Source organism: Aythya marila, assembly GCF_965140915.1.
Source record: "Aythya marila genome assembly, chromosome: 13".
Taxonomy (NCBI): Eukaryota; Metazoa; Chordata; class Aves; order Anseriformes; family Anatidae; genus Aythya; species Aythya marila.
The window spans coordinates 16,863,557-16,874,744 of NC_139054.1; positions in this window are offsets into that span (position 1 = coordinate 16,863,557).

Consider the following 11,188-nt stretch of genomic DNA (forward strand, 5'->3'; position numbering starts at 1 on the left):
CTCTGGGAAGAAATTCTTCCTCGTATTCACAGAATCACAGAATTTTCTAGGTTGGAAGAGACCTCAAGATCATCGAGTCCAACCTCTGACCTAACGCTAACAGTCCCCACTAAACCATTTCCCTAAGCTCTACATCTAAACGTCTTTTAAAGACTTCCAGGGATGGTGACTCCACCACTTCCCTGGGCAGCCTGTTCCAATGCCTCACAACCCTTTCAGTGAAGAAGTTCTTCCTAACATCTAACCTAAAACTCCCCTGGCTCAACTTAAGCCCATTCCCCCTCGTCCTGTCACCAGGCACGTGGGAGAACAGGCCAACCCCCACCTCGCTACAGCCTCCCTTGAGGTACCCATAGAGAGCGATAAGGTCACCCCTGAGCCTCCTCTTCTCCAGGCTGAACAAGCCCAGCTCCCTCAGCCGCTCCTCGTAGGACTTGTTCAATCTAAACCTCGCCTGGTGCAGCCTGAGGCCATTGCCTCGTGTCCTATAGCTTATCACCTGAGAAAAGAGACCAGCACCCTCCTGCTGCAGCCACCCGTCAGGCAGTTGTAGAGAGCAGTAAGGGGTCCCCTCAGCCTCCTCTGCGGCAGGCTCAACACCTCCAGTTCCCTCGGCAGCTCCTTGTACATCTTGTTTTCTTCACACGGCATCCCTGTGGCACTTCATAGGCCTCATACACTCAGGCGTCATTCCTCTGTGTTGTGGTGGATGAGTCCTTATAGTAAAAGCTCTTCTTATTGGTAATTACACAACTTGTACTTTGTTCATCTTGTTCATCTAGTTTTTCTTGTGGAATACCTTATGCTGCCACCACCAACTCTGTATTCTCAGACTTCTCAGCACAAAACCAGGTTACACAGTAACATGCGATTCAAGATAACCTGTGGAACAGAACTAGCATCCTCTCTAAAAGCTGATAACATGGCATTTGATGTAAAAAACAAAAACACCATCTCAACTCCCCACATTTCACCCAAGCCTGTTCCACAACCACCTTTGAACTCCCATAGGAATCTGTCATTTCCACATTCAGCAACGTGTTCTGAATTAATGCTTCAAGTCAATTAAATCCACTGTATTGCCCCTGTTAAGGAAATTAGTTTTCTCATCAGGAGAGATTTATCGAATAGAATGTCCTGCTGATAAAGCCCTGGTGCAATTTGCCACACTTTCCCATCACCTCTTTATTTTTTCCCCCTTGGAATAGACTGCCTATTGTTGGTATCAAGCTTGCAGTCTGTCTCTATCAAATTTTCCCTCTTTTTGAGTGTAGATACTGCATTTGCCATTCTCCTGCCAAAATCCTAGTTTCAACATCAATTACAAATCCTTGGACCACACTTGTAGTCTCAAATTTATTTCTTTTAATGTTTTAAGATGGAGATGATCTACAACCTTTGTTAAAAAATTTGATCAGTAATGAGGTGACAGCTACCTTAATCTCCTTCTCTGCCCCACTCAGAGTCTATAAGGTCATTATTCTTTTCTTGTCCAGGCTACTAAACTTTGTGTTCAGTACAAATCTGAACTTTCTGGTATTTGTTTTAAATTTCTGATTGTGGTCCAGCCTAACCAGCCTTTTGGATAATCCCTACTATCAAAAATTATTTGAAGAGATCATAATGTTCATTGGTCTGAGCTGCCTGTAACCATAAACACTGAATCTCAGGCATCCCACAACTGAGATCCACAGTCTAGGTCCTAGCTAAAGTCAGTGGAAAGAGAAATGCCCCCTTCAAGGGCATTCAGGAGGAGATTTGGGACAAGCAAACAAGATGCTCTGAGGATTCTGAATCATTTGATGTGAACACCTGCTTGCCTCCTCCTCCTTCCACACACTGCACAGAGCTGAGAAGCCAACAATTTTGCCAGCAATATATTTTTCCAACAGTAAGACTTAAAAACAGCTTTTGTGAGCTAAATCTCTACCTTAAGCAACACGTTGAATCTTTCCTCTCCCAAAATCTCAGAACTACCGATCATGTAGATGGGAGGCACAGCACGTCCACGGTTCATTTTTCATGTCTGTGTGTTTATGAGGCAGGAAGGCAACCTGCCCAACAGATAGCAGTGGAACTCTGTAAAAGTGAGCAGACATTTTCAGATAATACCTCTGTAAATAAAATTAAGACTATTTTTTTTGTTCAACAGCCAGTTTCTCTATGTGTTCTAAGATCCACATGGATCGTCTTCAAAATTCTTTTGTTTCATGGGGTTCCAGGGGAGACTTAGTCATATAAACACAAGCTCATCTGAGGTTTGAGATTCCCAAATACAGCTCTTTAAAACAAAAATAATAATGCGACCTTGAAATCTTGCAATTTTTTTTTTTTTTTTTTATGTGTATTTCAAATAATAGCTCCCCACTTGAAATTGCCAGCTGGAGTTGCTTATAACTGGTACAAGCTACCTTGTGCCCTTTTCAGAAATCAACACTAGAGATGTTATTCAAAATAAGTGTTGAATCTGAAGTTGAGTTACAGCCAATTTTATACAGTAAAGAAAGCACTCTCTGGATGTGCAGCATAATCAGGCTCCATAGCAACTACAACAGCTACAAGTAGCCTGATTAACAAGAGTGGTTTAGGAAACATGGAATTATCCTAACCCATATTTATATTTAATCTATAAAGTTGCATTCTGACCACGAGCAGTTTTCTGATAATATACACCACACAACTCTTTAAACAGGGAAGCAAACTTCTTGAGAGTTCAAAAAGCTGTGATTTCATCCACCTGCATGACTAGACTATTTAAAACTAGTGTCAAAGAATCCAGCACTAACTAATGAAGATGAAAAAATCAAGTACTAGCAGCTTTAGGGTAATTTAAAACAGCTTTAAACTTAGCTTTTCTACTGCAGAAAACTCTAAATGACTACATGTGCCAATTTCACCAAAATGGCTGTTATTCATATGAGGAAAAGCTCCAAGGAAAACCTACATATGGAAGAAAATCCTTAATTGTGTTGCCCTTTTAAAAGTCATGACTACAAACTGTAGTTTATATTTTCAGTGTTGAACATGAAATTGAGCACAGACTACAGTAGATATTTCAAAATGACACCAACTCCAGAAAATCAAAGTCAGGTAAGGTACTTCCACCACTGTTAATTTCAAAACCTTGCATAAATTTCTAATTTAAACTCTGTAGGTACGTGGAAAGATAGCTAAAAAGCAGTCATAAATAGCAATAAGCCAAGGCTTGTGAAGATCTCACTTTTCAAACTACTTTTGACCTGGTGTGTGTAAAATAAACACAAAACGTTTGCTACTGTCAGAGAGATTTATATCCAGGTATATTATCCCATTGCTTATCAGTAATAGAGACATCCAAGAATTTGTGATAATCCACGACCTTAAAACAGAACCAACGACAACCCTGGCTGTCAGCTGAGAGCCCCACATTCCCACTTGCCCTTGTGATCTCAAAAGGGCCAGCGGGCCTGAAAGCTGGCCCATTTTATCATTTACTGATGGACCACAGTAACTAGATCAATCTTTCAAGGCATGCTAAGACCAATCCTATCTGATCTGGGCTTTATATCAGGAATGCTGCACCCCAGCTTCCACAGAATAGTTAGACTAGGATTTTTCAGAAAGAAATGGAAATGAAACAGCTGATTACAGAGAGGGAAAAAAAAATAGTGTTGGTCCAGGGCCAGCCCATACAGGCTCTGTAACTGCTAATTAACATCTTGGCTGCTGTCCAGACTGTTGTGTGTAGTTACTGCAGCGTGAACCACAGCTCACATGGTTCACAAAGGCAGGAGCAGCTTTTTGCCATGGTTGGAGATTCCTGGCAGCCTTCATGGTTTGTTGCAAACAGGCTGGGACTCAGCAATTCTGTCCGACTGCTGTCATATGAAAAAGTTCAAAGGTCTAATGGGCCAAGGAGACGGGATTACAGAACACTTTTAAAAAGAAAAATTGCACGCAACTGATCATCTTCAGACTTCAAAAGAGATCCTGTTACTTGTACTGGTGAATTCTCAGAGAGAGTCACATGTTACAAAAGCTTTCCCTTCTCTTTCCCATTTTTCTAGCTAAGTAGTGGGAGAGGGCTAAAGTTTAATGGGAATTGATTGGTACTAATCTACCAGAAAAATGCACTTTGCCATATTCACTAAGAACTCTCCACATGTCCTAAGATGTCATATTTACACATCAATGCCCTCTCCTTTCCTGGAAATCCTGGGAAAACCTATTTTTCATTGCATTTGGAAGGACTCTGCAGCGCTGTACTGTGACTTCTGCATTTTATGTGAGTTTGTGCACACATACAACGGTCTCATCATACATTTATCCACATAATAAGATAGCATTCTGATACTATCTTGCAGTAGATAAAGTAAATTAAGGAAACTGTTAGGAAGTACTCGCCTAATGTAAATCTGAAAAGTTCTGCTGAAGTGAGTAGAGCCGTGGTTGTACATTCCAGCTTAAGATCTCTCTCTACAGCTCTGGGACAACAGGCATTTGGACAACTAGCCTACCACTAATATTAAAACCAAAGTGGACTGAATCCCCCCACACCCCATAGGTTTCCCAATTTCCTTTGTCTGGCAGGGTAGTATCTGCCCTGCCTTTGCATGGTGTCGTTGCTCTGAGTCATCGCCAGCTTCCTGCTCTCTCAGATGCTTCAGCCACCACTTCAACATTTAATCACAACGTGATGTGGAAATACGTGCAGGGTATCCGGAGCACGTAACAGGGTCTATCAGCCCAGATTGCAAGCAAAGCCGTTTCGAATATTACAAAACTCGTAATGATCACCAAGTGAAAAAGCAGCCATTTGCAGCAAAATCTGTCTCGTTACTACAAATGCAGGCATCTTGTCTGCAACTATATAGGAACATATGGTGAACGAGTGCTTACACCATTAGAGGGTGCCGGAGTCCGCACGATACCGATCTGCATTGCAGGCCAGCCAGTTCTGTAGCTGCTCGTTCTCCAGAGGGACAGACAGCGCTCTGATATGGGTCTCCGTGCTGGTGACTACAGAAAGATAAGTCGTAAGAAAGTTTTCAAGGAAAAATCATAAGCTGGTTGTGTCACATTTAGAGCCTTGCCCAAATATCGTTTGAAATATTTTCCCCTCAACTCTTCTCTTCAGATAACCCAGAGAGATCAGAAATCTTAATAAACACTTTTGTGCTACAGGTTTAGGTAAAAAGTCACATGAAGTGCTACAAATGCGACATTCCCTATTTTCGAGTTCTTCATTTTGCACCCTAAATAGCATCCTTTTAATAGGACAGTTAATACATACCATTCCTTATCTTTCAAGGGCAAAATACCAAAACAGATTTAATTCCAGATACTTACAACAAACCTGACAAACCTGTCTTCCCCATCCTCCTTCCTCCCCTGAAATTATCAAGTGAACCCTAAACTTTAATCACAGACATTTACTATTTGACACCGCAGTGACTAAATCTCTGCATTTTTCCAGTATATGGAGTCCTTGCCCTGTGTGGCACCCTCAGAAGAAGGAAAGGGAGGCTGGGGACAAACCCTGGGTACGGACCTGTTGTACAGCAGTTCCAGCAATGCCAAGAGCACGGTGTGCTGCTGCTGCTGCTTTGGTGCTACGCAAACCTTGGACTTCAAAATGGGTGCACACGTAATAGTTGCAGCACAGGTAATTTCACAAGGAGAATACAAATAAAAGAAAGGCTTCCTTTTTGGTGGCTTAAATCAGTTAAGTGTCGGTGCAGTTCTCAAAACCAAACCAGAAGCATTTCCCAAGCCAAATGGCTTCCCCGGTCCTCAGCCATGATGCACGCTGAGCAAGCTCCTGAAGTTTCTTCATGGCTTCTTACAACATGTTGGCCCACACAATCCCAACCAGCAGCCCTACAAATCAGACCCCAGTTCTGTTCCAGGATGTGCAGACAGAAATGGGAACAATGTCATCGAACCTCCAACAGAAGTACAGTCCTTTTGATCCTTGATTCTTACATTGACCCAGTTCATACATGAGTACTGTAGCAGGACACCAGTTTCTGGCTTCATAAATAGCTGTATTTTATGGTGTTTGTTTTATTTTTTCATTTATATCTTTTTCAGTCAACCCCTGGTACCTATTTTCCCCCTCACTGCTGAGCTTTGAAACCAGATAAACACACTTGTAGCCAGTTAATTATTTCCTTATCTTTTAAAAGAAAATATTGTGAAGTTTTGGGTCTTCTGAACACAGTGAAGCTTCGGCAAAACTTTTTTTTTTTTTTTTTTTTTTTAACTTAAATCAACGCCATCTTTCAAGAATGAGATACAGGAAATGTGTAAACTCACCAGGTTTTGCAAATCGATTGTTTTGCAGATCTTTGGCCATGGCAGACACGATTTCAGACCTGCACAGCAGTGCTGACTGTAGGCAGGCAGCATATGCCATGCGTAATGTTTTAATTTCCTGGTAGCAGCAATTCTTACAGGCACAATAGCAGGTTTGTTTGTTTTTTCTTCTTCATCAGGTCTTTTATTAACATTCTGTTAGATCTCTTGACTGCACCTGGCCTGTTGGTGACTGAGCATAATGGCATCTTTGCCCTGGGCTCTTGCAGACAGTGCATATGGATAGGAAAGGCAACAGATAATATGGATGCAAATTTCAAATTACTACTTTTGTCCCTGGGGCAGTTAAAAAGGACAACTCTCAAGTAAATAAGGAGAATAGCACAACTAGTTCATACTGAAGGTATAGACTTGAGTACAGTATTCATGGGCCTTGCAGTATTTTCCTTTGCAAAATGCAGAATACAAATTTATGTTGGTCTGGGGTAACTACTCTTCTGATGAAAGCTTAGTCTAGGGGAAGATCATCAAGAGCATCATGTTTCCAGTCAAGGCTTAAAGAAGAGCCAGTCACTTGCACAGGATCGAGATGCCAGAAATCCAGCAATGTGGATTTCAAGTCTGATGACCTGATGAGTGCACATTAATGATCACTGGCACAGAACACACTGTTTTGGACTAATCACTGCAAGGAACTGTCTATAATGAATTGAAAGGGGGGCATTTTTAACACTCAGGTCAATGTTCTCTAGTCTACAGAACTAGTTACATGAAAAAGGCAATTATCTTTTTCTATTTATGTTATTTTGTCTTACTGCACTTTTTTTTTTTTTTTTCCTTCCTCCCTCTCCCCTTTTCATGGTTCTATACTGATAAAATACCTAGATATACCACAGAACTGATCTGGTGTGACCCCAGCAGCACACTGGTATTCAACCTATGAAAGAAAAGCACAACCTGAACCTCTGAGCTGGAAAGATTTATCAGGTTTTGCTATTCCTGAGATAGAGCTCTCTTGAGCAGTAACGTACATACTTGCCTAGCTAGCTGCCTCACATCTTCCACTGCATTCAACTACATGATAAATGCCAGTGCTGTAGAAACCTCTCAAACATACTGCTACCTCCTCCACAAACTGCCAAGAGAGGCTTTGTAAGAAAAATGAGCTTCATTTTTAGGTATTTTTTAAAAATCAGTACCATAATTACTGACTTGATGTGTTTTCTTACTCTTTTCTCCATTAATGCATACCCATCTCCTGGAGGAGTCTCCAGCCTCATTTGCATCTGATGTTTCTTCCCAGCTTTTGAACATGTGTCAGTCTGGCAATCAGTTTGAAGACAGAATTAATTAAACTAGATTAGTAGAATGAATTCCATAATACCCCGGGATGTCTGATATTTGTAATCAGCTATGTAGCTATTGCTAGGATACCGGAATTGCTTGTTTTTTTGTTTTGGTTTTTTTTGGGGACAAAAGGTCTACTAAAAAGCTTGCCTTTCTAAAACTACAATTCCAAGGTATACAGAAGTTTAGCTGGCCCTAGAAGCAATTTTGTGGTGCTTTCATTTAAGTAATATATTAACTATATTAACTCCTCATTCAGAAAATGCATGAAAAAATCCATAAGCATCTACTAATATACCTATCAGATAATTCCTAAAACAAAACATAACATAGCTTATGAATGTTCAATTCCACGAGCTTTTTCCTCATCTACAAGCAGCATATGCATAGGAAGCATTGCAGACACACATAAGACAAAAACCATCCATTAAGTACCTTAGGATTACTCTGCATGCCAGGCAGCAACAGATCATCCTCTACAATATAAAAAATATACAACATTGAACTATAAAGGACTCAGTGATGAAGTTTGTGCCACCTTAACTAGATTGACTGGAAAGGGCCAAATTTCTGATTTCACCCTCAAGTTCTTTTCTCAATTTCCTACCTGTAGCCCCATAGAAAATACTGAAGAGTTCTAACTCCCTCTGCGGAGCTCAACTGCAATTACTCCTAGAAGTCTTTTTCCTCCTTAATTGTCATTTATCCAAGTTATAATTATTTAATCCTTTAATCTCTTTCAAAAGTCAATCAATCATGAGCTCTTCCCTACTGTTTTACTTTTCACAATGCTCAGCCACCTCAGCAGTAACAGACATACTCCAGCAATGACTGCGATGCGTGCAGGGCATCATTTTCTGGCAGTAACCACCCAGAGGCACCTCTTCCCAAATGTCCTTAGCAGACTCTAGTTAACTGCACTGTTCTTTGTCTCTTTCTCTACACAGTATTCTACCAGATAATTAATTGTAATTATGTTATGAAGATAATGTCCATTTTCTTTATTATGTTGCCTTCAATTCCAGTGTACATCTCCTTCACTTTGGTTATCTGGATAAAGACTTGGTGGTAGAGAAGCTATGGGTATAGAGACGTCTATAGCTGATGAGATGTCGTCGAAGCAATCAAAAGGAAAGACCACATTATCCACATTGTTTTATTCCTGTTTTTTTTCAACTGGCAAAGTGCTGGTGAAAGTCTGCTTGCACTGCAGCTCATTTTCAAACTCAGGTCTTAATTCCTGGCAGACTATTTCTCTCCTCTACACTGGCATACAACCCAAAGTTACAAGCAACTTCTGTTCACTGGGACACAACTGAGTCCTGCTGCAGCTTTATGAAAGCAATAAAGCTGTATCAGGGTCAAATGACCTCTTCACCCTATCATTAATCTCCAAATCTATTCCATCTAAAAACAGGACATGAGAAAATACCTACAATTACCACCTTCTGTCTTCAGTGTACAAAAAACAAGTGTAGCGGTTAAGCCTGCTGTTGACCATCCAAATCATTTTTCTCTTGCCTTATGCAAGCTCTGCCTAGTCTCGATTCTGACTGCTACGGATGTAATGGATGTTGTGAATTATGGCTGATGACCCTGAGAAAAATGCAATTTATTGTCAATTGTCCATTATAATCTGTGGGAAAAACAAAATAATTTTCTTGAAATGCTGTGTGAAAAACAAGTTTTGGCCCAAATTTTTCAGAACATAACATAACCACTAGATTCACTCTTCTCTTGTAATGCCGATGAGCCCCAGGAGTGCTTATAAATATTGGCAGACTGAAGTAGGCAGTATTTTGCCAGTTTTTTCCTGTTGAATTATAGTTAGTGTTTTTAACATAGTGATACATAACAACGCCCTTAATGCTATTCCTTGGAACTTCATCCTGAAATTGTGTTTCAACTCGCTTCAATCCTAGGACACGAAGATCAGCTAGCACTGTTGCTGCCAAATAGTTAATGAACTTGGTGATAGACCCTGAGAAGGGGGTCTGCATTTCAAACAGCTGCACTTCAACTGCAGCAGCAGGAAGCAAACTCATTTTTGCACTTCCAAGTCTTAATCACTTTTGTTCCATGTATATCAATGAGATTGACTTAAAAGTAGCATTCAAGGTGTCCTGTTTCTGAAATTCTTACCAAAACAGTTTCTGTGTCTCTATCCGGCTCTATTCAGACTGAGATGAATGTGCAAGAAGACAGCTGAAACACACTGTAGACAAATCCTCCTGAGACTTCACAGGAGGCTAAGAGCCTGTTGCTTTTCTTTCAATAATTAGCTCATACTCAGTTGATTATTATGTTGAGATCTAAAATTTCATTTCATCTTAATTGGTATTTGCCTCTATCTGGACACTCTCTAGATTAATGCTGTCACATTATTTCAACAAGAGTCTTGTGAATGAAGAAATGAAATGCAAGCAGGGACACAGAGCTCATTCGTCATCATGGCTATGTTAATCAGAAACTCTGCAGTCTTCCCAGTAATGCAGTTTGGGTTATATTTGTCAAATCTGTTCCTGTAGTATCTATGGAAAGTTTGCTTCTTTACAGTTTCTGCTAAGAAACCAACATATTTAGGAATGCTTCTAGAGAACCAAACACAGAGTCAGTGGCTACGCTGCACCAGGGATGACAGATACATTACCAGTGCATTGAGCATAAGTTTGTGAGATGCTAAATGCGGTGGAAATGGCACAATATCATAACAGACTGAAGCATCAAACCTGGCTGGATCCGTAGCACGTTGAATCACGAGTTGTATGTTTTAAAGTATCAGACTTCTCAGGGTTGCTGTTTTGCTCGGGACAACAGCCCACACATGGAATATTATCCTGTTTTTCAACCTTCTAGTTTGGTTGAAGTTATTTCTCCTAACAAAACCTTTTCATCCCAAATTGAAACCATGGCTAGCACGGCCTTCTGAACCACTAATGAGATGTGGCTGTGGGAATCCTCAAGACCAGTAAGTTTGAATCTTGAAAGGTATTTGTGTTTATGTAGTGGAAATATGAGAAAGCATATTTTGACTAATGGTATCACCCTAGAGGGAAACATACTTGTTATAAATATGTTCCATTGCAATTGCTGGAAATCTAACAAGATTGCCATAAACAGGACTTACATCAATGTTTCTGCTTGACCTTTCTGGGAGAATAAAAGTACCTTCTGGGAATGCAAAACAAATGAATTTTTTGGAAACAAAATGAGTAACACAGCCCTTCCTCTTTATAAAATGGAGCCCCGCTATAGCTGCTGCTGCTTAGTAACAGTTCCTCAAAATGATTCATAAAAGCACCAGATGTAAAGGTGCACACGTGTGTTTAACTCCAGGCTCTGATGCGAAACTCAGAAACACTCATGCTGTGGGTATGAGAATTTCAGATTTTAGATGAATAGCATTTTCGAAATGAAAACCATATCCTTCTAGACATGGATAAGCTATGCAATCAACTCCCCTGACATTCTTGTTTCTGCCAGTTGATGTGCTGTTGGAACTGCAATAGCTGTTGCACAGCATTTCCTGGTGCTTCCCTAAAAC